Genomic DNA, 26,293 nt, shown 5'->3' with positions numbered 1-26,293 from the left:
TCAGGCACCCATACAGATACTCAGACAACCAATCAATAACCCATATAGACACTCATATAGCTATTCACAAAACCATGCAGCCACTTATACACCAACAAACAGACACATACAGACATTCACACAGTTTAGTCACTAGTCTGCAGTAAGCTACATTTAATGACTCACTTATAGAGTCAGTTACGCACCTAGAAAATCATCCATTCACACACTTGTACACCCACTCATTCTTCAACAGGCCTTTCAATATATATATTAAACATATTAAAACTTTACAGAAACAAAGACTCACTGGATGACGTCATCAGTGATGTCATCAGTGATGTCCTTTCAGATGTCATCAGTGATGTCACTGACCATGTCATGAGTGATGTAATATGTGACGTCATCAGCAGTGCATTGCGGGGGCGCGAGTTATAGTTAGCTGAACTAACTATAACAGGGGAATTTCTAGGGTTTTGTCCAGCTAACTATAACGCCCCTGAAGCCTATGGTTTTTTCAGTGAATTTCTAAGGTTTTTTAAATGCCAATTCCTAACTATAACGCCCCTGAAACCTATGGTTTTTTCAGTGAATATATATATATATAATCTACTGGCGGTCGCCAGTAGATAGTTATAGTTAGGACCGTGTTTCCATAGGAAATCCGCAACATTCTATTTGGAATAACTTTGGCACCGGTTGACGAATCCTCGCGAAATTTTCAAAATAGGTGGGGTGCTCCGCTCCGCTCCTACCCTGAAAGTCTCGGGGGGATTCATCAAGCGGGGGCTGAGAAAAAAGGGGGGTCCCAAAACGCGTTTTCCCCATGCAATTTTCCATAGGGACCTTTAGTCCAAGGTACAGCCCGAACGGCTGAACAGAATTACTTGAAATTTGGCAAAGAGGTAGTCCTCAGGTCAGGCATGTGCCTTTTGCATATATGGTGTCAATCTGTTCAGTAGTTCCTGAGAAAATCTTTTTTTTTAAATTTATTTTATTTTTTTATTTTTAAATTTCTTTTCCCCCCATGGTGGTGGTAGAGAGATTAGCAGTGAAACCAAAATCATACAGACATATGTACATAGAAAATTGTACAGCTGAAATACATTGTTGATTAGACACTAAAACCAAAATCATACAAAAATATATAGATAGAGAAAAATACATGGACTGAGGTACATTATTAATTTATTTGCCAACCACTCTTCGAAAGGAGCCCAGTTCTTAGAAGCAATTAGACGTCGTGTCTTTCCTCTGAACTTTTGTACAGCGGTCTCTAATTTGAACCAGGCCAACATCCTGGCCTGCCAGTGACAAAAAGTAGGCGGTTCAGGATTTATCCAGAGGGACGTAATACAGAGTCTGGCCATTGCCATTGCAATAAACAAGAAAGCGTGCATATATTTTGGTCTCTTAAGGGCCATGGAATGTTGGTAGCCAGTAATTACCATTTCTGCAGAAATTTTAATTGAGGACTGAGTAATCTGTATAAGAAAAGTTTCAATTTGAGTAATAAAAAGTGACAACTTAGGGCAGTCATAGAACATGTGAAGGGAATCTGCAGATGGAAATTTGCATCTTGCACAGAATGAGCTTTTACCCCCACTAAGAGTCCCCCATCTGACCAATTTTGCAGGGGTATAATAAAGATTAAACATGGCCATATAACTTTGAGTGTGAAGAGTACCAGAAACCAAAACAGTCCTAGCTAGCATCAATGGGAATTTTAGATCAATACAGGGTACTCCGAATTTAGTCGCCCATTTATTATTATGATCGAGTAAGTCATCTGGGAGTGGAGAGAGGAGAGATTGATATAGAATCCCAATTTTTGCTTTCCTTCTTACTAATTCCACAATTGCAATTTTATCAAACAAGGTTGGGTTCGACAACATTTTTTTATCAAGGAAACTTCTAATTTGTAAATATTAAAAAAAATGATTGGACTGTAATTGAAACTTGTCTTTTAAAAACAGAAAAGAGGCCATCAGGCCGGAATCAGCCAAGTCTCCAATGTCCCTCAGACCCTGAGAAGCCCAAGTAGAGACTACACCCTCTTGAAATATTACTGGAAGTAATCCAGAAGCATTTAATGGCGTGTAACAATTAAGCTTAGGAATACAAAAATGACGCCGCACTTTTTGCCAAATCGTGAATAATGCCCACGCCACCTTGAATCTGTTTTTTTTAAAAATAGCTTGGCTCAAGAATATGTGTTACTATTCCTTTTGTGGCGTCTCCTCATGCAATTGAATATACTGATGGCGCCAAATGCAGCGATATCTCGGCAGTCTCCCCTGATAACGGAAGAACAAAATGCTGAATCATGACTGCCCAATAGTAATATACTAAATTCGGGACTGACCAGCCCCCACGATCCTGCGGGAGACAGGTCCATTTAGTAGCCCTTCTTGGCTTACGATATGCCCATAAAAACCTTTGACAGATCCTCTGAGCTCTTATTAAAGTAGAATTAGAAATTAAAAGTGGAATAGATCTAAATAAATATAAGAATTTAGGAAGGACGAACATTTTAAGGACATTGCAACGCCCAAATAAAGAAAGATGGAGATGATCTAGTCTTTCTAACTTCTTGTGGAGCAGATCAATAACAGGAGAATAATTCAAATCCGAAATCTGCTCGACTTCGGCCGAAATCTGAATACCCAAATATGCCTGTGCACTAATAGGGACCTGGGATATTGACATAGCCGATGTTTGTAGGATTCGCGTCTTTGCAATATTTAGCTTATAGCCCGAGATTGAGCCAAATTGGACTGCCAGAGTCTCCAATGCCGCAAAGGAGCCAGCGACATTGTCTGTTAAAACCACTATGTCGTCAGCATATGCCAGTGCCTTATATTCAATTCCATGAACAATGATTGGAGAAATATTTTGGGATTTTTCTATCGAAGACAAAAAAGGATCAATGAATAGAGCAAAAAGAAGAGGAGAGCAGGGGCATCCTTGTCTGGTGCCCCTGCTAATAGAAAAATAACATGATTCATTCCCTGAGATACGTATTTTAGCTATTGGCGATATATATAGAGTTTGTAAAGCCTGAATAAATTCCGGGGCTAGACCCTTCCAATGCAGGACAGCCCATAAGTACCCCCAGGAGACCCTGTCGAACGCCTTCTCGGCGTCCAACAGGATCACCCCGAGGGGAGAATTTGTCACCTTAGCCCAATCTAGGAGGGCAATGACCCGCCTGATGTGGTCAGTCATATCCCTGCCAGGAATGAACCCATGCTGATGAATGGAGACTAGAGGAGAAATTATTTGCGCTAATCGAAAAGCTAAAATCCTTGAGTAAATTTTGCTATCAGTGTTTATTAGTGCTATTGGCCGATATGATGCAGGGTTTAATTCATCCTTCCCCTTCTTCTTGAACAAGACAATTGTCGACTGCCGCCAAGAATCGGGGATAACCCCCGTCTGGGCAAGTTGAAAAACCTCTAGCAGCTGTCGCTTAAATAAGTGTGAAAAAGTCTTATAGAATTCGAGATGAATAAGGTCCGGCCCGGCTGCTTTACCGTTAGAAAGAGATTTTATAGCAGCCACAATTTCTTCCCAACTGATAGGTTCTGCAAGAATTAAGTTCTGATCAGCGGTGACCTTCTGAGTATCAAGAGGTTCAAGGAATTGCGCCAGCCGGATTTGTTGCTGCTCAATTATATTTGACTCCTCAGTGTATAAAATCGAATAAAAATCAACAAAAGTGTTTACAACACCCCTAGGTGAGTCTTGAATTATACCGGACTGATCCTTGTCCCTAAGAATTTGGCTAGCTACTGCCCTTTGCTGTAAACGTTTTGCTAGAACCTTTCCAGCCCTCTCACCCACCTCATACATTGAGGATCGAAATTGGAAATACTTGGCTGCTATGTCCTCATAGAAAGGCTCCAGAAGATTAGCCTTTGCCAAGGCAACCGCTTTCTGACTTATTGTTACATCCTCACCCCTTCGAATATTAATACTTAAATCCAGCTCTGCTTGTTGAAGTGCTGCTACTCTAATTTTGACAGTCTGTTGTTCTATTTGCCAGCGATAGGACGCGATTCTCTTAGTTTCGCCGCGCAGGGCGGCTTTAAAAGTATCCCAGACAATGCAAACCGATGCAGTGGAGCTATTAATTTAAAAAAACTCTGGGATCCAAACCGACAACCGTTCCTGATATAATTTATCAAATAATAGCTTCCTATCAAAGGTCCATGATCTAATTTGATTAACGGGACGATCCCATGGAAAACTAAAAATGATAGGATTGTGATCGGATATGGTCCGGGGATTGGTTTGAATTTTGGTAGACCCCAGAGCTTCAGTAGACATAAAAACAAAATCAATGCGGACCAACTTTTTGTGGGGTACTGAATAAAAAGTAAACCCATCTTGACTTGGATGATTATAATGCCATAGGTCTACTAACCCATGTTCAGAAAGTAGAATATGGAGCGCCTTATAAACTTGGGGCTTCCGCCCGACATATGCACTGTGCTTTGTAATGTCTAACTGGCTAGGGATGTTAATGTTGAAATCCCCACAGAAAATCAATGGGTGTGGCCATATAGCTAATTCTAAATTTAGATCCATCAGGACCTGCGGGTCATCTAGATTAGATGCATATATCGAACATACAGAGAGCGAAGAATTATTAACCAGCAATTCTGCAATTAGCCATCTGCCTGAATTATCCTGCTTAATCCTATTGACCCTCCCAACCCCGGTTTTAAGAATAATAGCAACACCCCTAATAGTAGAAGTTTGTCGGGTAGAAGCCACTAGATCATAACCCAAAAATCTGAGATAGCGACGGCTACCCCAGGGAATATGAGTTTCCTGCAGACAAATTAGGTCCACTTGCATCACCTGTAGCATTTTATGATAAATCCTACGCTTCTTAGGGTCATTTAGTCCGCAAATATTCCAAGTTGCACACGTCAATCTAGGACCTGCCATTGATTATAATAAAGAGCAGTATGTCTAACAAACAATTTGGGCGTTTTATGAGATATATTCCTACAGTTCGTCCTGAAAAATAAGCAAGTTAATAACATCTTAAATACATTTGAAAAACTCCCAGTAAGATCTATATCAGTAAGTCTAGCCATCTCTTCCACCCACCACCACATCACCACCCAGTGACCCCACCCACCCACCCAACCACCCATTGCCCCCCCCTTACCCCTCTCCCCCCATTCAGAGCACAGGACCAGAGTCCTTGTGATGGTTGAGTAAGCGTCACCTCACACTCCGCTGGACCGACAATTTCTCCCTTACAAAAAAAGGGGAATGATCCTAAGTGACATTAACAAAAAGAAAAATTCAAAAATTCAAAGGTTCATACCTACAAGTTAGGTTACCCCCAGAAGCCTATAAAAAAAAAAAAAACAGGATAGAATGTGACCTGCCCCACAGTTGTACGTTAAAAAAAACAAGAAGAAAGCAAAGCCTTAGAAAATTCGGCTACATTGAATCCAAAAACTCCTTGGCAGATATCTCCGACAAAAAAAACTTTGTCTGACCCTTGAAGATCACTTTCAATTTTGCCGGAAAAAGCAAAAACGCCTGGGCCCCCTTCACCTGAAACAGAGAGATTAGCTGACGTAAATGCCAGCGGCGGTCAACTGTCTCTGCACAAAAGTCCGGACGGACAAAGAACTGACAACCCTTGGCAGACCGCTTTTTGTTGGGTCTGGCTAAGTCAAATATGCATTCTCGGGCGAGAAAGTTGTTAAAGGACACCAGAATAGCTCGAGGATAGGAGTTATTAGCGCTAGAAGAGGACTGTTTTTTCTTGATAAATGGAAATCGATGCGCTCTCTGGATCAGAAGATTCCAGTCCCATTGAGTGACCTCTGGAAAGGCATCTGTGAAAAGTTCGACTATGAATTTACGGGCATCATCGCCCTCCTTGTTTTCCTCTATCCCCAAGACCTGCAGGTTATTCCTTCTGGCCCGGTTCTCAAGGTCAGAGAGTTTCCATAAGATATCCTTGCGTTGTTCTTTAACCTCCATGACTAAATCTTTCTGTACGGCCGCGGCATCTTCAAGAGCTGAAATTCGTTCTTCGGCTTCTGCAACCCTTGCAGTGGTCTCAACGGAGGACTTAATGACACGGCGCAGAGAGTTTTGCATTTTGCGGCAAACCCCTTGAGTGCGGATGTTTTCTTGCCTTGTAGCTTCTCTATGCATCATTATAGTGCGATAAATTGTTAGCAGAGAGACCTCCTCCGGAATATCAAAGGAGCCCTCTCCAGTGTTACCTGGAGCATCTTGCAGGTTAAGTTGAGGCTGATCCTCTCGACAATCACCCTGTAGTTTTTGCTCCGTATATTGAGAAGATGCCTTAGACCCAGGAACTTTACGCACCGTGTCTACTATCATATCCCTTGCAGTCTTACTGGGTCGCCAATCAGCCGCATCACTATCGTTATCCGACCACTGAAAGTCAGGAACGTCCTCACCCCCCCCCCCCCACCCCCCCCCCCCCGGACCCAGAATGATCGGACACAGAGTAGAACTTATCTGTGGACTCGCTGACCTCAGACCCCCTAGTATTATAAAGTCGATCAATGGGCAGCTCCAAAGTAGCGGGCATAGGTATGTTGGGAGATTGAACTACACTACCCAGAATGCACTGAGCCGGGGCGGATGCAACATTAGAAGGACCGAGTGTCCGCGATGCTTTCTCTTGAGTAACATTTATTTTCATGAATCCAGGTAAGTCCTCAGAAGCATTCATATGACTAGGTGTCATGAAAACTCACCTGACCTCTGCCCTCTCGCCGTCCCTCAGGGAAGAAGCGGGCCGTTGGAATCGGGCCGCGAACCACGTCCGCGTAATGCGGGGCTTATGGGAGACTACCAATGCTGCCAAGGAACTACGCATCCCAGCAGCCTCTAGGCCAGACGCGCGCGCACAGGAAGTGACGCAGCGCAAGAGACGGGAATCCATTTAGTCGGGAACCGCGGAGAACTGCTTGCAGATTATCCTGGAGCCTGACCTGACCGTGTTGCAGATCTTCTCGTGGAGTTCCCCGGGTGCGGTAAGGGTGTCAGTGACACCGCCAAGAGTCCTTTAGGGCACACGTTTGTGCTTCCGTGCTTCTTGATACCTGAGACTGCCAAAAAACGATTAAGTTTATGAGACTTTGTTGCAGGCATTTAGAGAACCTGAGTGAGTGCGTGGAGCGCTCGAAATTAACGCTTGACATTTACCAGGTGGTATGACCCTAATACCACGCTGTGAAATTCTTTATACAACATTGTTCGGCCTTACCAGATGTCACAGCTGACCATGTATTGATGAACTGTGTGTGTGTTTGTGTTGTCTTCTAGCTGGGGGTTGGTAGAGGGGCAGCTAGGCTACAGCGTAAGACCTTCCTTCCTCAGTGAGGCCTACCAGCACACCCTCTTTGGTGGGTATATGGTTATACCCTATATTGGAAAATAGGTATATTTTGCTGCAGCTATAAGATAAGGGGGGGGTTCTTATGTGTTGTTTGTTTATCTACAGTCGTGCCCTGTGAGTACCTATACAGAACTGCGACATCCCTGAGCACACAGCAGCTAGCTGGCGTTGAAGCGGCTTTGACGATATTTAATTGCCCTTCTGCTGTCACAGCTAGAACTGGTTATTTTTCTTTACAGGTAGACCTAATTGTTTATGTGAGTCAAGTGGGTGCAAAGATATTTCAGCTACAGGCGATCGTGCTAACCAGACCTGTGCTTCCTTTACAGATCTCCCTCCCCGCTGTTCCCATCCTTTCCTTCCCCTCGATTGACCCCCTTAAGCTTCCGTGCCTTTACGGCAATTCGGAATTAAGGTTGTCAATAGGGGGGCCCCCATTGAGCAACGAACCGATCCTGAGAGGCCTACGCGGGACCTGACAGAATAATCTGCCTTAAACTTAATATACCTCTCCCGGTCGGTTCATTGTCACCATGACCACCCTAGAGGATGTGTTGGCCACCTTAGTAACTCTTCAGCAAGAGATAGCTGATTCCCGACATGAGGTAGCAGCCTCTAGGGCTGAGACGGCCGCTCTACAGGACTCAGTAAACAGGTTACAGCGAAACCCCTTTGATGCCCAGGCAGGGCGTGGAGCAGTCGGGGGTATGTTCAAGTTTGGAACCCCCTCTACACCCACGCCAGTAACCGTAGAGCTTCCTACTCCCATTCCCTTGGCCGCCCCTGAATGTTTTCAGGGAGATGCCACTAAAGTCCAAGTCTTTATGACACAGGTATTGCTACATTTTTCGTGCAAACCGAAAGCCTTTCCCACAAATCAGGCCAGAGTGGCCTTTATGATATCGTACTTAACGGGTGAAGCCGCTCAATGGGCCGTGCCTTATGTTCGGAGAGACGACCCTCTGTTATATGATTGGGAGGAGTTCAAGAAAGAATTCGAAGCCGTCTTTGATCGCCGAGCGGCATCATTTACAGCGGATAGAGAGCTGCTAGAACTACGACAGGGTACCAAGGATATAATTACCTATGTCAACACCTTTCAGAGACTAGTGGCCGAAACTCAGTGGCCCGAGGACAAGAAAGGGGCGCTATTCTATCAAGGGTTAAAAGACGACCTGAAGGACGTAATAGCTCAAATTGACCCCCAACCCTCCACGTGCATAGACTTAATAAATCTGGCCTTGAGATTAGACTATAGGCTAGGAGAACGTAGAGGGGATAGGAAAAAGGTAGAAAGACCCCCTATGCGCTTTGACCGCAACAGAGGCCTAAGTGCGGGGGCTGGAGCTCACGTAGAACCTATGGATATAGGGGCCGTACGGGCGCCGCTCACACCAGCTGAGAGAGACAATAGACGCAAAGCGGGTCTTTGCATGTACTGTGGTAAGAAAGGCCACTTTGTCAGGGAGTGTTTGGCCAAACCAAAGACTGGATTTGGAGCGGCTAAAGCCTCTGGACGCACAACGGAGGAAATACAGGAAAACTAATACACTCAGGGAACGCTGAAGGGAACTCCTTGAGTGGTATTCGTGTCCCTTCGTTATCTAAACAGACGGAGTACACTACACAACATCTTTTTCTTCCTATACACCTCAAGACCCCCAAGGGATGGCAACCTATAGAAGCCATGGTTGATTCCGGTGCCACCGGGCTATTCATGGACCGGGAGGTGGCTTTAAGCTTGGGACTCGTGTTAGTAATTAAAGACCATCCCGAAGAGGTTCTGGCGGTAGATGGAAAGAAATTAAGTACCGGCCCCATTGAATCTAACACTAAACCTTTGCTAATGCAGTGCGAGCAGGACCATACCGAGACTGTGCAGTTCAACATCCTCCAAGCTCCGCAATACGGAGTAATATTGGGGCTCCCATGGTTAAGAAAGCATAACCCTGATATAGATTGGAAAGAAGGAAAGGTGAGGTTTAGTGGGTCCTGGTGCAAGGCTCATTGTACAGGCCGGAGTACGGAAAAAGAGGGAACCTTGATTTCGTCCTATAGCGTAGCAACGGCAGCAGAAACAGATGTACAGCTTCCGTCTTGGTATTCGGAATATCAGGACGTTTTTTGTGAAAAGCTGGCAGACACCTTACCCCCTCATAGGCATTACGATTGCCGTATAGACCTGGTTCCGGGGGCCTTGATACCCTGTGGACGCTTATATGCTTTGACAGAGGCCGAGAACACCCACTTACGTGAATACTTAGACAAATACCTAGAGAATGGATTTATCCGTCCTTCCAGATCTCCGGCTACCTCTCCCCTCTTTTTTATCCCTAAAGCCAACGGAGAAAAGAAGGCTTGTATAGACTTTCGCGCCCTAAATGATATCACCATAAAGAATAGATACCCCTTACCCTTAATCCCTGTACTTTTAGAACAAGTCAAAACAGCAGCCATATACACACGGCTTGATTTAAAGGGGGCATATCACCTAGTAAGGGTAAGAGAGGGGGACGAATGGACGACAGCCTTTCGGACACGGTATGGTCTGTATGAATATACAGTAATGCCCTTCGGCCTGTGCAACGCTTCTGCTGCCTTTCAATACTTCGTGAATGAGGTGTTGCGGGAGTTCTTGGACAGGTTCGTAGTGGCATACATAGATGACATCCTCATTTATTCTTCTTCGGTTGAGGAGCATCGGGCGCATGTCTGTCACGTATTTGAGGCGTTACGAAGAAACAACTTGTATTGTAAACTCAGCAAATGCGAGTTCCACGTGGATAAGGTGGAGTTTCTAGGAGTAATGCTGACACCCAACGGGCAAGAAATGTCTGACAGAAAAATCTTGGCGGTAAAAACATGGCCCCAACCTGCCACAGTGAGGGACGTCCAATGTTTGCTTGGTTTCGCGAACTTTTATCGCAGGTTTATTAACGGATTCTCAAACATGGTGGCACCCATCACAGCCCTATTACGAAAGAACGTAAAGTTTAACTGGTCGGCTGAAGCCGAACATTCCTTTCAATGTTTGAAAGATGCCTTTGTTACCGCTCCGGTGTTGGCTCACCCTGACCCTGAGCGTCCTTACATTGTAGAGGCGGACGCCTCTGATGTAGCCATAGGGGCTATTCTTTCACAGAGACATACGGTTACCGGACAATTACATCCAGTAGCCTACCTCTCCAGGAAGCTAAACCCTGCTGAAACCAGATACACTATAGCGGAAAAAGAGCTCTTAGCCATTAAAGAAGCCTTCATGGACTGGAGGCACTGGTTATTAGGAGCAAAACATGTAGTTACGGTCTATACAGACCATCGCAACCTGCAGTTCATGCGCTCTACTCGCATGTTATCTCCTAGGCAGTTGCGGTGGATGTTGTTTTTCTCGGAATTCCACTTTATAGTGACCTATCGGCCCGGGACAGAAAACAGAAAGGCAGATGCCTTATCAAGGCAGACTACCCCCCTTGAACATACGACAGAAGAGCAGCAGGCTATTTTGGACCCTAAGACGGTCATTGGAGTTTTACATACTGATGACTTTCTTCAAAGGATACTCGTAGGAATCAAGACCACTTACTGGAGACAATGGTTGAAAGCACATCCGCAATGGAGGCTACACCAAGGTCTTCCGATGAAAGGCAATCAATTGCTGGTACCAACGAAGTCCTTGCGGGAGGAAGTATGGCAGATGTGTCACTCCACACCCAGCGCTGGCCATAATGGGGTCAGAAAAACTCTCGACAGAATAGCACGACAATTCTGGTGGCCATCAGTGGTGAAAGACACCACGAACATGGTACGGCACTGTGAAACTTGCGCTAAAGCCAAAACTGACCATGGGAAGACTCAGGGTCTCTTGCAACCTCTACCCACACCGTTGAAACCATGGGAAACCATCTCTATTGATTTTATAGTGGGTCTTCCAAAGGACCAAGGTTGTACAACCATCGTGGTAGTGGTAGACAGCCTCACCAAGATGGGGCATTTTATCGCGTGTGCCAAAGAACCAACTGCAGGGCAATTAGCCCAGTTACTTCTGGTCCATATTATAAGAGTACACGGACTCCCGGCCAATATCGTTTCGGACAGAGGCCCTCAATTTACAGCTAAGTTCTGGAAGGAGTGGGGTAAGGCGTTACATATGAAGTCCTCCAAATCAACTAGCTTCCACCCCCAGTCGGATGGGCAAACGGAGCGACTAAACCAGAGTCTTAAGCAGTATCTACGATGCTATGTTGCAGACAATTCGGATTCCTGGGTTGAATGGCTCTGTTTGGCCGAAGTGGCTTACAATAGCGCCAAACATCAATCTACACAGTACTCACCCTATTATAGCAACTATGGCTTTCATCCTCGTTTTACCTCTTTGATCCAACCAGTGAGCGGGCCGGTGGTCCCGGAAGTTGGTACCCGAACCAAACACATCCGAAAAGTCTTACTGAGTACATACAAAAACTTGGCTAAAGCTAAAATTGTGTACAAATACCTGGCAGATAAGCACCGGAAACCTAATCCTCCTTATCAGAAGGATGATGTAGTATGGTTATCAACCAAAAACATACGGTTCCGGAAATACAGCATATTCAACCCAAGGTACATCGGGCCATACAAGATCAAGAAAGTTGTCTCCCCGAGGGCTATGATGCTAGCACTACCAAAATCTCTAAAAATACATCCAGTATTTCACGTGTCGCTGCTGAAACCTTCCTACACCCCGGTGAAGAAGAATCCTTCTCCTGTCTGGATAGACAACGAACCGGAGTACGAAGTCAGGGCCATCCTCGACTCAAAAATGCGGGGGTCCAGACTCTGGTACCTGGTATCTTGGAAAGGATATGGAAGGGAAGAAGATTCGTGGGAACCTGCCAGGGGGGTACATGCTCCCCGGTGTGTAAAAGCCTTCCATGCGAAATATCCCGACAAACCTGGCTCCTGGCAGAGGTCGCGGGGAGAGGGATGTGCTGTCATGAAAACTCACCTGACCTCTGCCCTCTCGCCGTCCCTCAGGGAAGAAGCGGGCCGTTGGAATCGGGCCGCGAACCACGTCCGCGTAATGCGGGGCTTATGGGAGACTACCAATGCTGCCAAGGAACTACGCATCCCAGCAGCCTCTAGGCCAGACGTGCGCGCACAGGAAGTGACGCGGCGCAAGAGACGGGAATCCATTTAGTCGGGAACCGCGGAGAACTGCTTGCAGATTATCCTGGAGCCTGATCTGACCGTGTTGCAGATCTTCTCGTGGAGTTCCCCGGGTGCGGTAAGGGTGTCAGTGACACCGCCAAGAGTCCTTTAGGGCACACGTTTTTGCTTCCGTGCTTCTTGATACCTGAGACTGCCAAAAAACGATTACGTTTATGAGACTTTGTTGCAGGCATTTAGAGAACCTGAGTGAGTGCGTGGAGCGCTCGAAATTAACGCTTGACATTTACCAGGTGGTATGACCCTAATACCACGCTGTGAAATTCTTTATACAACATTGTTCGGCCTTACCAGATGTCACAGCTGACCATGTATTGATGAACTGTGTGTGTGTTTGTGTTGTCTTCTAGCTGGGGGTTTGTAGAGGGGCAGCTAGGCTACAGCGTAAGACCTTCCTTCCTCAGTGAGGCCTACCAGCACACCCTCTTTGGTGGGTATATGGTTATACCCTATATTGGAAAATAGGTATATTTTGCTGCAGCTATAAGATAAGGGGGGGGGGGTTCTTATGTGTTGTTTGTTTATCTACAGTCGTGCCCTGTGAGTACCTATACAGAACTGCGACATCCCTGAGCACACAGCAGCTAGCTGGCGTTGAAGCGGCTTTGGCGATATTTAATTGCCCTTCTGCTGTCACAGCTAGAACTGGTTATTTTTCTTTACAGGTAGACCTAATTGTTTATGTGAGACAAGTGGGTGCAAAGATATTTCAGCTACAGGCGATCGTGCTAACCAGACCTGTGCTTCCTTTACAGATCTCCCTCCCCGATGTTCCCATCCTTTCCTTCCCCTCGATTGACCCCCTTAAGCTTCCGTGCCTTTACGGCAATTTGGAATTAAGGTTGTCAATAGGGGGGCCCCCATTGAGCAACGAACCGATCCTGAGAGGCCTACGCGGGACCTGACACTAGGACTTATCACGCTTGTCGGAATATGAGGGAGCGGTGAGTCATTAAATACTTGCAAGTTCCCCCCCTCCTTACCGACCGAGCCGTTGGAAATCAAGGCGAAATCCCCCGAAGTAACAGCAGGCAAACCAGCAGCTTCATTCAGGGTCAGAGCCCTCTCTCTGGCTCCAAGCTTGTTAAACATATCAGGCAGCGTCTGCCCCTTAATGGGCATCTGAGACACGGGGGCTGTAGCTGCAGAATTCAAAGAAGAAGACTTATCCATGTTTAGTGCTCGAACTTTCAGATGTGCAGTTCCAGAGCCTTTCGTGTCAATATCCTGTGCGTTACGAGCAGAGCTGCGAGACTTCAAAGCGGCGGCCGCTTTAGAGGGAGCTTTCGGTGGCATCCTCGAGATCAAGGGGAAAGCTGAAGGAGGGACGCCGGGCTTCGAGGGGAGGAACTGCACCTGAAACGCCGACCACGGTGAACGGAGGCTTGAGCAGTCCGCCAGAACCAGTGCAGCTTCGAGGCTAAAGCAAACCTAATAATAGCCAGGTGAGAAACAGGGGCCATAAGGTCGTATCATTCTCTTTGGGTTTTATCTTCAGTTTGCCATATACTAACACTTCAGGGCAGAGCCTTAATTCAGGGGTCCGTTGCAGTCCAGCAGAGCAAACGCGGCCTCACTCGGCCGAGGTCACGGCCGCCATCTTGCTCCTAGTAAAATCACATACATATCTGGGCGGAGCCTAACCACACATCTCATCGTGAGATCTGATTGGCTGTCAGTACTTCATCCAAGAAGTGTTGGCAGCCATCTTGGGACCAATATACATGATAGCACCTCATTAAAAAGCATTGCAGTAAATAGAAGGTTTTAAGACTTTAGTTACATTATAAATCATTTGTTGATGGTACCATACTCATTTTAGGAATTGTGGTGTGTTCTAAGGTGATTTTACCATGTGAAAAAGCCTTCTGCTGTGATATCACGAACCTTGTTTGAGAGAGAACTATTTTCTCATACTTTTCCCACAGAGGTTTGGAAGGTGATCTATAAGCTAAACTGAGAGCATATTTTCTGTAAATTCACATTATCTTTCTCAGTCATGTAAGAATGAAGTCTGACATTCTCAGTAAAACATGTACATCCAACAAGGGCAGAGACTGTCAGTTGATTCCTTTGTGCTCTACTGCAGCTTCCCATAGTGCTCTAAAGAACAACTAGAGCGCTGAAAAAAACATAGGTTTCAGGCACGTTATAGCTAGGAATTAGCATTTAAAAAACCTTAGAAATTCACTGAAAAAACCAAAGGTTTTCAGGGGCGTTATAGTTAGCTGGACTTTTCACTTGTACAAAACCATAGAAATTCCCCTGTTATAGTTAGTTCAGCTAACTATAACTCGCGTGCCCGCAATGCACTGCTGATGACGTCACATATTACATCACTCATGACATGGTCAGTGACATCACTCATGACATCACTGATGACATCACTGATGACATCATCCTTGTGATAGAGTGGCAGACCTCCTCTCCCCCTAATATAACCTTTGATACACACATTCAAAAATAGAAATTAATATTTTCAAAACAATGGACATACCAATACCAGTTACAACAACCTATTCAGTAATTGTAAGATCCACATCCACTCATTCACCAACAATCCTATACAGTCACTCATACATGTACTCACTCATCATATGTACTCATAACCTATACATCCTGTTACACAACGCCACTCATCCATAAAGTTACTCACACACATAGTCACTCATGCTAATACAGAATCAAACATCCGTTTACCTGCATATACAGTTATACACACACCACCACACTTACTTCTACAGAAACTTACACATACTTAGTCTTTTTAACAATCACTTATAGAAACACATACTTATTCATACAGGAACTCTTTCAATCTCTCACTCTCACATATACTCACTTATATACACCAAAAGTCACAGATACTAGTTTAAAACATATGTAATTACTCATAGAGACACTATTGAGACAGTCATTCACTCACTAACACACCCATTCACACACTCATCCACCCATACAGTCCTGCACACATGCTGTCTTCAACACATACAAACAGTGAGTCACTCATTCATGCACCTATGCACTACGTAATACCCCCCACCGAACCATACAGTCATCAGACACTTATACTGATACTCAAAAAACCAACTAATAACCTATATAGACACTCATGTAGCTACTCACCAACCCATGCAGCCACTTATACACAAAGTGAGAGACTGATACAGATATTTACATATTTAAACATTACTCACTAAGCCATATATTCACTAAGATACACTTAATCAGTCAGTTATACAATCAATTTTTCAAAAACAAATCATCCATTTAGACACTTATATACCCATTTATTCTTCCATCGACCTTGAGATATACATATATAAAACATATGTAATTTTCAGAAAAACACACATTCACTGGATGATGTCATCAGTGATGTCATCAGTGATGTCATTTGAGATGTCATCAGTGATGTCATGAGTGATGTCACTGACCATATCATGAGTGATGTAATATGTGACGTCATCAGCAGTGCATTGCGGGCGCGCGAGTTATAGTTAGCTGAACTAACTATAACGGGGGAATTTCTATGGTTTTGTACGAGTGAAAAGTCCAGCTAACTATAACGCCCCTGAAACCTATGGTTTTTCAGTGAATATATATATATATATATATATATATATATTATCTACTGGCAGTCGCCCGTAGATAGTTATAGTTAGGACCGAGTTCCCATAGGAAATCTGAAAATTCTATTTTGAATAACTTTGGCGCCGGTTGACTTATGTTTGTGAAATTTTCAAAACTAATGGGGCGCTCCGCTCAGCTCCTACCCTGAAAGTCTCGGGGTGATTCATCAAGCGGGGGCTGAGAAAAAAGGGGGGTCCCAAAATGCGTTTTCCTCATGCATTTTCCCATAGGACCTTTAGTCGAAGGTACAGCCCGAACGGCTGAACAGAATTACTTGAAATTTGGTAAAGAGGTAGTCCTCAGGTCAGGCATGTGCCTTTTGCATATATGGTGTAAATCCGTTCAGTAGTTCCTGAGAAAATCAAAAGTAAAATCATATACATATCTGGGCGGAGCCTAACCACACATCTCATTGTGAGATCTGATTGGCTGTCAGCACTTCATCCGAGAAGTGTTGGCAGCCATCTTGGGACCAATATACATGATAGCACCTCATTAAAAAGCATTGCAGTTAATAGAAGGTTTTAAGACTTTAGTTACATTATAAATCATTTGTTGATGGTACCATACTCATTTTAGGAATTGTGGTATGTTCTAAGGTGATTTTACCATGTGAAAAAGCCTTCTGCTGGGATATCATGAATCATCTTTGAGAGAAAACTGTTTTCACATGCTTTTCCCACAGAGGTTTGGAAGGTGATCTATAAGCTAAACTGAGAGCATATTTTCTGTAAATTCACATTATCTTCATCAGTCATGCGAGAATGAAGTCTGACATTCTCAGTAAAACATGTACATCCAACAAGGGCAGAGACTGTCAGTTGATTCCTTTGTGTTTTACTGCAGCTTCCCAGAGTGTTTTAAAGAACAACTAGAGCGCTAACAGTCTTACTTATGACAAAGGTACGGCACACCTGAAGCCATCTTTATTGGAATAAAGTGGTAACATTTAAAACATTTAGTTTGCAAAGGAACAAAATGAGGGGGTTCATTTTTCCATAGAAATTATGATTAGTGCTGCAGAAAGAAAACTTAGGGCACATTTTGACTTCTCAAATCCTCTTCTATTTCATTAAAAAGTTCTGACATGCAGACTGAAACATGCACTTTGAATACCAGCAGCACACTTCCCTGGTGAGCAGTAGCTTTGCTACAGTGATCTAATGAGGAACTAGAGTGCTACCATTCAGAATTTATGACAAATGTGTCACATCTGAATGCCTTCTTGATGGAACCAAAGTAAACAAGCATTGAAAATGCAATAGGTCTCGCCCTCGTTTGTAATTAGGTGGCTTTTTAGCTTTGCTTTTATTAGTGTTTTTCAAAATGTCATGTACATAACATGCATATATGTATATGTTGAAAATAATAATAATAATCTTCTTTATTCGGTTATTACAGATTGTAAAACCATAAAAGAAACATTTCAAAAATACAAATACACAGTGAAACACAAGTCATAATAAAAAATAAAATTTACACAAATACAAAGTCGGGTATACTACAAACAAGGACTCTTATGATTTCATTACAATATCTGGGAGTAGATCTAGCGTAAATTTTACAAATTTTTCCTATGCTTTATAATACATTTTAGAAAGTTAAGGACAAGATAACAAACCAGTTCAGATTCTAGCAATTGGAGACGTAGCATGGCAGGGCGACATTGTCTAAGTCCCCATTGCCTTAGTAAGGGTAGTAGCCAAACCTTCCTATTTGAATGATGGAATTTACAAAACAATATTGTATGTAAACTAGACTGTATTGATTCCTCATCACAAGGACAGGTAGGGAGAATTAAATCCCACCTATTTCTCTCAGGAAAAGATACTAGTCTATAGAAAAGATCTAATCTGAATCTTGTCAATCACATTCTATCATAGGTACTGATCTGTAATGTTAGATATGGCTGGATTAAATAAGTGAACTGAATCATGTTGGCATGAAGGACCGAGTATTTTGTCGACTCAGATGTCAACCTCAGGGGCTCTAAATGGGTCAGAGCCAATTGTTTCAACGCTCGCTTAGATACTTCGATAATATCTTTAGGTTCAAGGTAATATTTATCCAATCTCCGAGATCCTTGAAGAAATTTCTAATATACCGAAGCCATTTTATTTTTAGAGATTGATCAAGGATCATTGAGTCTGCCACAATTTCCTGGGTTAAAGCATTTTTGTCAGAGGACCAAATACGCCGCCAAAGCAATAGTGGTTGAATCCTTAATAGATCCTCTAAGTAAGGGATTCCAAGTTCCAAGTGGGAGGCGTAAATTGAAGTACTACACGGTGTTGCTAAAAGGAATCTGAGGAAAGTGTTTTCGGCCACCTGAAGGGCACTAACATCTACATATCCCCAGACTCCCGCCCCATACAGTGCAATCGCCTGACACTTGGCTATGTAGATTTTTAATAACTCCACTGGGGGCCTTCTCCCTAATCTCTGAGAAAAACTCATCAAGGACGTTATGGCTCTTTTGAAAAGATGGCATCTCGCCTCTACTGCTGGCCTCCAATTAAGTCTTTCGTCAATCATGATTCCCAGGTAGCAGTACTGAGCGGTTGCCTCAAGTTTTTGGTCTTTGAGGTAGATGTTCTTTAGTCATATGTATATGTATGCATGCATTTATATTTGTATTTATATAGATATGCAGATTATATACATGTTTATATATGTATGTGTATATATACACATACATATATATAAATGCATATGCATATATGTGCATATGTGTGCGTGTAGAGAGAGGTAGAGCGAGGTAGAGAGGTAGAGGTGTAGTGGTAGAAACGTAGAGGTAGAGAGGTAGAGGTAGAGAGATAGAGAGTAGTAGAGAGAGAGGTAGAGAAAGGTAGAGAGGTAGAGAGTAGAGGATGAGTAATAGAGAGTAGAGAGAGAGTAGTAGAGAGTAGTAGAGAGTGAGTAGTAGAGAGTAGTAGAGTGAGTATTAGAGAGTGAGTAGTAGAGAGTGAGCAGTGGAGACTGAGTAGCAGAGAGAGAGTAGTAGAGAATGTGAAGTAGAGAATGAGTAGTAGAGTGAGTAGTAGAGAGTAGTAGGGAGAGTAGTAGAGAGTGAGTAATAGAGAGTAGTAGAGAGTGAGTAGTATAGAGTAGTAGAGAGTAGTAGAGAGTGAGTAGTAGAGAGTGAGTAGTAGAGAGTGAGTAGTAGAGAGTAGTAGAGAGTGAGTAGTAGAGAGTAGTACAGAGTGAGTAGTAGAGAGTGAGTAGTAGAGAGTAGTAGAGAGTGAGTAGTAGAGAGTAGTACAGAGTGAGTAGTAGAGAGTGATTAGTAGAGAGTAGTGGAGTAGTAGAGAGTGAGTAATAGAGAGTAGTAGAGAGTGAGTAGTAGAGAGAGTAGTAAAGTGAGTAGTAGAGAGCAAGTAGTAGAGAGCGTGTAGTAGAGAGTGAGTAGTAGAGAGTGAGTAGTAGAGAGTGAGTAGTAGAGAGTGAGTAGTAGAGAGAGTAGTAGAGTAGTAGAGTAGTAGAGAGTGAGTAGTAGAGAGTGAGTAGTAGAGAGTGAGTAGCAGAGAGAGTAGTAGAGAGTAGTAGAGTGAGTAGTAGAGAGTGAGTAGTAGAGAGAGAGAGTAGTAGAGAGTGAGTGGTAGAGAGTAGTAGAGTGAGTAGTGGAGAGTAGTAGAGAGTGAGTAGTAGAGAGAGTAGTAAAGTGAGTAGTTGAGAGTGAGTAGTAGAGAGTGAGTAGTAGAGAGTGAGTAGTAGAGAGTAGTAGAGTGAGTAGTAGAGAGGGAGAAGTAGAGAGAGAGTAGTAAAGAGTAGTAGAGAGTGAGTGGTAGAGAGTAGTAGAGAGTGAGTAGTAGAGAGTGAGTAGTAGAGAGTGAGTAGTAGAGAGTAGTAGAGTACTAGAGAGTAGTAGAAAGTGAGTAGTAGAGAGTGAGTAGTAGAAAGTAGTAGCGAGTGATTAGTAGAGAGTGAGTAGTTTAATTTAAAAGGAACACAATGAGGAGGTTCATTTTGCCATAGAAATTATGATTAGTGAGGAAAAAAGAAAAATTAGGGCAAATTTTGAGTGACTTCTCAAATCCTCTTCTATTTCATTAAAAAATTCTGCCATGCAGACTGAAACATGCACTTTCAATACCAGCAGCAGACTTCCCTGGTGAGCAGTAGCTTTACTACAGTGATCTAATGAGCAACTAGAGTGCTACCATTCAGAATTTATGGACAATGTGTGACACATCTGAATGCCTTCTTGATGGAATCAAAGTAAACAAGCATTGAAAATGCAATAGGTCTCGCCCTCGTTTAAGTTAAAGCAATTCTGTTTGTAATTAGGTGGCTTTTTAGCTTTGCTTGTATTAGAGTTTTTCAAACTTTCATATACATACCATGCATATGTATGCATATATGTATATGTATATGTATATGTTTGCATGAATTTATATTTATATAGATATGCAGATTATATTTATATGTTTATATTACCTACTGGCGGTCGCCAGTAGGTAGTTATAGTTAGGACCACGTTTCCATAGGAAATCCGCAACATTCTATTTTGAATAACTTTTGCGCCGGTCGACGAATCCTCGTGAATTTTTCAAAATAGGTGGGGCGCCACGCTCCGCTCCTACCCTGAAAGTCTCGGGGGGATTCGTCAAGCAGGGGCTGAGATAAAAGGGGGGTCCCAAAACGCGTTTTTCCCATGCATTTTTCCATAGGACCTTTAGACACAGCTACAGCCCGAACGGCTGAACAGAATTACTTGAAATTTGGCAGAGAGGTAGTCCTCAGGTCAAGGAAGTGCCTTTTGTAGGTTTGGTGTAAATCTGTTCAGTAGATTCTGAGAAAATAGCCTTTAAATCAATATATATATCTGAGCCAGCTTACGGTGCGCTTACGGTGCGCTTACCGTACGCGTACGGTGACGTGCGCGAGCGCGATTCTGATTGGCTCTCAGATCTTAGTAAACATTCGAATCGGCCGAAACCAGGAAGCGGCGGCCGCCATTTTCTCTCTCGCACTCTGAGTGGGGCAGCATAAATGAAGCCCAAAAATGTGTAAAGGGGCAGTATATTGAGATAATAATCACCCAGCAATGATATACGGGCCCCCAAACAACCCACAAGGCCAAAAAAAAATTTCTTTTTTTTTTCGAAAAATCGCCGATTTCGCTTACCGTACGCGTACGGTAAAAAATTAAAAAAAAAAAAAAAAAAAAAAGTATCCACACTCTCCCCACCCCATGTGCAAATGGTGCCCGAAGGGCACCATTTGTGCATGGCTTATCAATCAAATGAAAACAATAAACAAAACATTTCACAACGATGCGCATAATATGTCCCCCATGTGCGCACGGTGCGCGAAGCGCATCGTGCGTACATGGCCCATCTCGCATAATGTGGGCACGCGGTGCGCGCAGCGCACCGCGTGACCACCGTGCGTGCATGGCACTAACTGCGTAAAGTGGGCGCGCGGTGAGCGAAGCACGAAGCACACCGCGCGCTTACTGTGCGCACACGGTGCGCGAAGCGCACCGTGCGCGCACGGAACGAACTGCGTTAACTGGGCACGCACGCCACGAATGGCGTAAAGTAAGATAGCATTTAAAAAACCGTACAAATTCACTGAAAAAACCATAGGTTTCACACACGTTATAGTTAGGAATTAGCATTTAAAAAACCTTGCAAATTCACTGAAAAAACCATAGGTTTCACACATGTTATAGTTAGCTGTAGATTTTACTGATAAAAAACCAATGAAATTCCCCCGTTATAGTTACTGTAGGCAACTATAACTCACGCGACCGTAATCCTCTGCTGATGACATATGTGTCTTTATGAAAAAAAAATATTTGTAATATATGTATAGCTAAAATTTAATGGAAGAAGACATGGGCAAATAAGTGTCTAAATACAGTATTAGCATCAGCAGAGGATTGCGGTCGCGTGAGTTATAGTTGCCTACAGTAACTATAACGGGGGAATTTCATTTGTTTTTTATCAGTAAAATCTACAGCTAACTATAACATGTGTGAAACCTATGGTTTTTTCAGTGAATATGTATATATATATATACACAAACATATATATAAATGCATATGCATATATATGCATATATATATGTGCATATGTGTGTATGTACAGAGAGGTAGAGAGGTAGAGGTGTATAGGTAGAGGTGTATAGGTAGAGGTGTAGAGGTAGAGGTAGAGAGGTAGAGAGTAGTAGAGAGAGAGGTAGAGAGGTAGAGAGTAGAGAGCGAGTAATAGAGAGTAGCGAGTGAGTAGTAGAGAGTAGTAGAGAAAGTATCAGAGAGTGAGTAGTAGAGAGTGAGTAGTAGAGAGTGAGTAGTAGAGAGTGAGTAGTAGAGGGTGAGTAGTAGAGAGTGAGTATTAGAGAGTGAGTAGTTGAGAGTAGTAGAGAGTGAGTAGTAGAGAGTAGTAGAGAGTGAGTAGTAGAGAGTGAGTAGCAGAGTGAGTAGTAGAGAGTAGTAGAGGGAGAGTAGTAGAGGGAGAGTAGTAGAGAGTGAGTAGTACAGAGTAGTAGAGAGTGAGTAGTAGAGAGTGAGTAGTAGAGAGTGAGTAGTAGAGAGTAGTGGAGTAGTAGAAAGTGAGTAGTAGAGTAGTAGAGAGTGAGTACTAGAGAGTAGTAGAGAGCGAGTAGCAGAGAGCAAGTAGTAGAGAGTGTGTAGTAGAGAGTGAGTAGTAGAGAGTGAGTAGTAGAGAGAGTAGTAGAGAGTGAGTAGTAGAGTGAGTAGTAGAGAGTAGTTGAGAGCGAGTAGTAGAGAATCAGTAGTGGAGAGTGAGCAGTAGAGAGTAGTAGAGAGTGAGTAGTAGAGAGTGAGTAGTACAGAGTGAGTAGTAGAGAGTAATACAGAGTTAGTAGTATAGAGTAGTAGAGAGTGAGTAGTAGAGAGTGAGTAGTAGAGAGTGAGTAGTAGAGAGTGAGTAGTAGAGAGTGAGTAGTAGAGAGAGTAGTAGAGAGTGAGTAGTGGAGTAGTAGAGAGTGAGTGGTAGAGAGTAGGAGAGAGTAGTAGAGTGAGTAGTAGAGAATAGTAGAGAGTGAGTAGTAGAGCGAGTAGTAGAGAGTAGTAGAGTAGTAGAGAGTGAGTATTAGAGAGTGAGTAGCAGAGAGAGTAGTAGAGAGTAGTAGAGAATAGTAGAGAGTGAGTAGTAGAGAGTAGTAGAGAGTGAGTAGTGGAGAGTGAGTAGTAGAGAGTGAGTAGTAGAGAGTGAGTAGTAGAGAGAGTAGTAGAGAGTGAATAGTAGAGAGAGAAGTAGAGAGTGAGTAGTAGAGAGTAGTAGAGTGAGTAGTAGAGAGTGAGTAGTAGAGAGAGAGTAGTGGAGAGTAAGTAGTAGAGAGAGAGTAGTAGAGTAGTAGAGAGTGAGTGCTAGAGAGCAGCAGAGAGTAGTAGAGTGAGTAGTAGAGAGTGAGTAGTAGAGAGTGAGTAGTAGAGAGTGAATAGTAGAGAGTGAGTAGTAGAGAGAGTAGTAGAGAGTGTAGTAGAGAGTGAGTAGTAGAGAGTAGTAGCAAGTGAGTAGTAGAGAGTAGTAGAGAGTGAGTAGTAGAGTAGTAGAGAGTGAGTGGTAGAAAGTAGTAGAAAGTAGTAGAGTGAGTAGTAGAGAGTGAGTAGTAGAGAGTGAATAGTAGAGAGTAGTAGAGAGTGAGTAGTAGAGAGTAGTAGAGCGTGAGTTGTAGAGAGTGAGTAGTAGCGAGTGAGTAGAGTGAATAGTAGAGAGTAGTAGAGAGTGAGTAGTTGAGAGTGAGTAGTAGAGAGTGAGTAGTAGAGAGTAGTAGAGAGTCAGCAGTAGAGAGTAGTAGAGAGTGAGTAGTAGAGAGTGAGTGGTAGAGAGAGAGTAGTAGAGTAGTAGAGAGTCAGTAGTAGAGTAGTAGAGAGTAGTCAGTCAGTGTCAGTCAATGTCAGTCAGTCAGTGTCAGTCAGTCTGTCAGTGTCAGTCAATCAGTGTCAGTCAGTGTCAGTCAATCAGTGTCAGTCAATCAGTGTCAGTCAGTGTCAGTCAGTCAGTGTCAGTCAGTGTCAGTCAGTCAGTGTCAGTCAGTCAGTGTCAGTCAGTCAGTGTCAGTCAGTCAGTGTCAGCTAGAGCAGCTCTGCTGACCTGGTTCTCTGGCTCTAAAGCAGCTCTGCTGACCTGGTTCTCTCTCTCTAAAGCAGCTCTGCTGACCTGGTTTCTCTGGCTCTACAGCAGGTCTGCTGACCTGGTTCTCTGGCTCTAGAGCAGCTCTGCTGACCTAGTTCTTATGCTACAGAGCAGCTCTGCTGATCTAGTTCTCTGGGTCTACAACAGCTCTGCAGACCTGGTTCTCTGGCTCTAAAGCAGCTCCGTTGACCCAGTTCTATGGCTCTGAAGCAGTTCTGCTGACATGGTTCACTGGCTCTATAGAAGCTCTGCTGACCTGGTTCTCTCCCTCTAAAGCAGCTCTACTGACCTGGTTTCTCTGGCTCTGCAGCAGCTCTGCTGACCTGGTTCTCTGGCTCTAGTTCAGCTCTGTTGACCTGGTTCTTAGGCTCTAGACCAGCTCTACTGACCTGGTTCTCTGGCTCTAAAGCAGCTCTGCTGACCTGGTTCTATGGCTCTAAAGCAGCTCTGCTGATTTGGTTCTCTGGCTCTAGAGTAGCTCTGCTGACCTGGTTCTCTGGCTCTAAAGCAGCCCTGCTAACCTGGTTCTCTGGCTCTAAAGCAGCTCTGCTGGCCTGGTTCTGTGGCTCTAAAGCAGCTCTGCTGACCTGGTTCTCTCCCTCTAAAGCAGCTCTGCTGACCTGGTTTCTCTGGCTCTACAGCAGCTCTGCTGACCTGGTTCTCTGACTCTAGAGCAGCTCTGCTGACCTAGTTCTTAGGCTCTAGAGTAACTCTGCTGACCTGGTTTTCTGCACTCACGACGCACGCACCCGACTTCGCGAAAATATATTTAAAAATAATATAAGTTTCTTATAAGTACAAATATATTATTTTGATGAATATCTTACATAATCTCTTGCCTTAATATGTATATTAAAGACACATACATATCATTTTGGAACATACATTTTTTTTGCGGGAGTCGCGCACCCAGCGTGCCCCAGCACGTATATGATGTCACGCGGGACCCGCAAGCGTGCAAACATCTCGTACCGTAATGCGCATTTGTCGTGAATGTGCGGGAGCAGGAGTCGTAGACTGGTCGCATACCAATCGCGCATATCACGTGATATTAAATGTATATGATGTAACTGAAAAACACGCAGCCGTCGCACACCATACACGGATCCTTCGTGACTTTTCTAAAATGGCGGCTAGAATGCGCGCACCCACCGTGATGTGTACACTTTGAGTGCGCGACTGCGAAAAAAAATTGGATTTTTTTTTTAAAGAAAATGATATAAATATATTAAAATAAAAAATGAAAACAAGAAAATTAATCAATATTTCAGTTTTAATTAAAAAATGTTTTTTTGCAATTTTCAGAAAAATATATAATGTTATTTAATGAATAAAATATTTATAAATAAACAGTTAAAAAACTGTAGAAAATCAGTACAAAAAATAGATATAAATACTATCACACAAAAGTTAGCATTTAAAAAACCTTTGAAATTCACTGAAAAAAAACAGGTTTCAGAGACGTTATAGTTAGAAATTAGCATTTAAAAAACCTTAGAAATTCACAGAAAAAACCATAGGTTTCAGGGGTGTTATAGTTAGCTGCCCATTTCACTCGTACAAAACCATAGAAATTCCTCCGTTATAGTTAGTTCTGCTAACTATAACTCACGCGCCCGCAATGCACTGCTGATGATGTCACATATTGCATCATTCATGACATGGTCAGTGACATCACTGAGGACATCACTGATGACATCTCAAATGACATCACTGATGACATCATCCACTTGACAATCCGATACACCACATCATACACTAGTATAACCTTTCATCACTCACTGTAAAATACAGAGTACCATATTTGAAACCATTGACACACCAATACCAGTTACTACATACCCACTCACTGATTCCTAAGTCTACACACACAACTACCCATTCAACAACAGAATCATCTATACATGCAGTCATTAATTAATAGAACACTATCAAATGCACTTATACACATATA

Source organism: Triturus cristatus, chromosome 10 (assembly GCF_964204655.1).
Source record: "Triturus cristatus chromosome 10, aTriCri1.1, whole genome shotgun sequence".
NCBI lineage: Eukaryota > Metazoa > Chordata > Amphibia > Caudata > Salamandridae > Triturus > Triturus cristatus.
Note: the sequence above shows the minus strand (reverse complement) of the source record.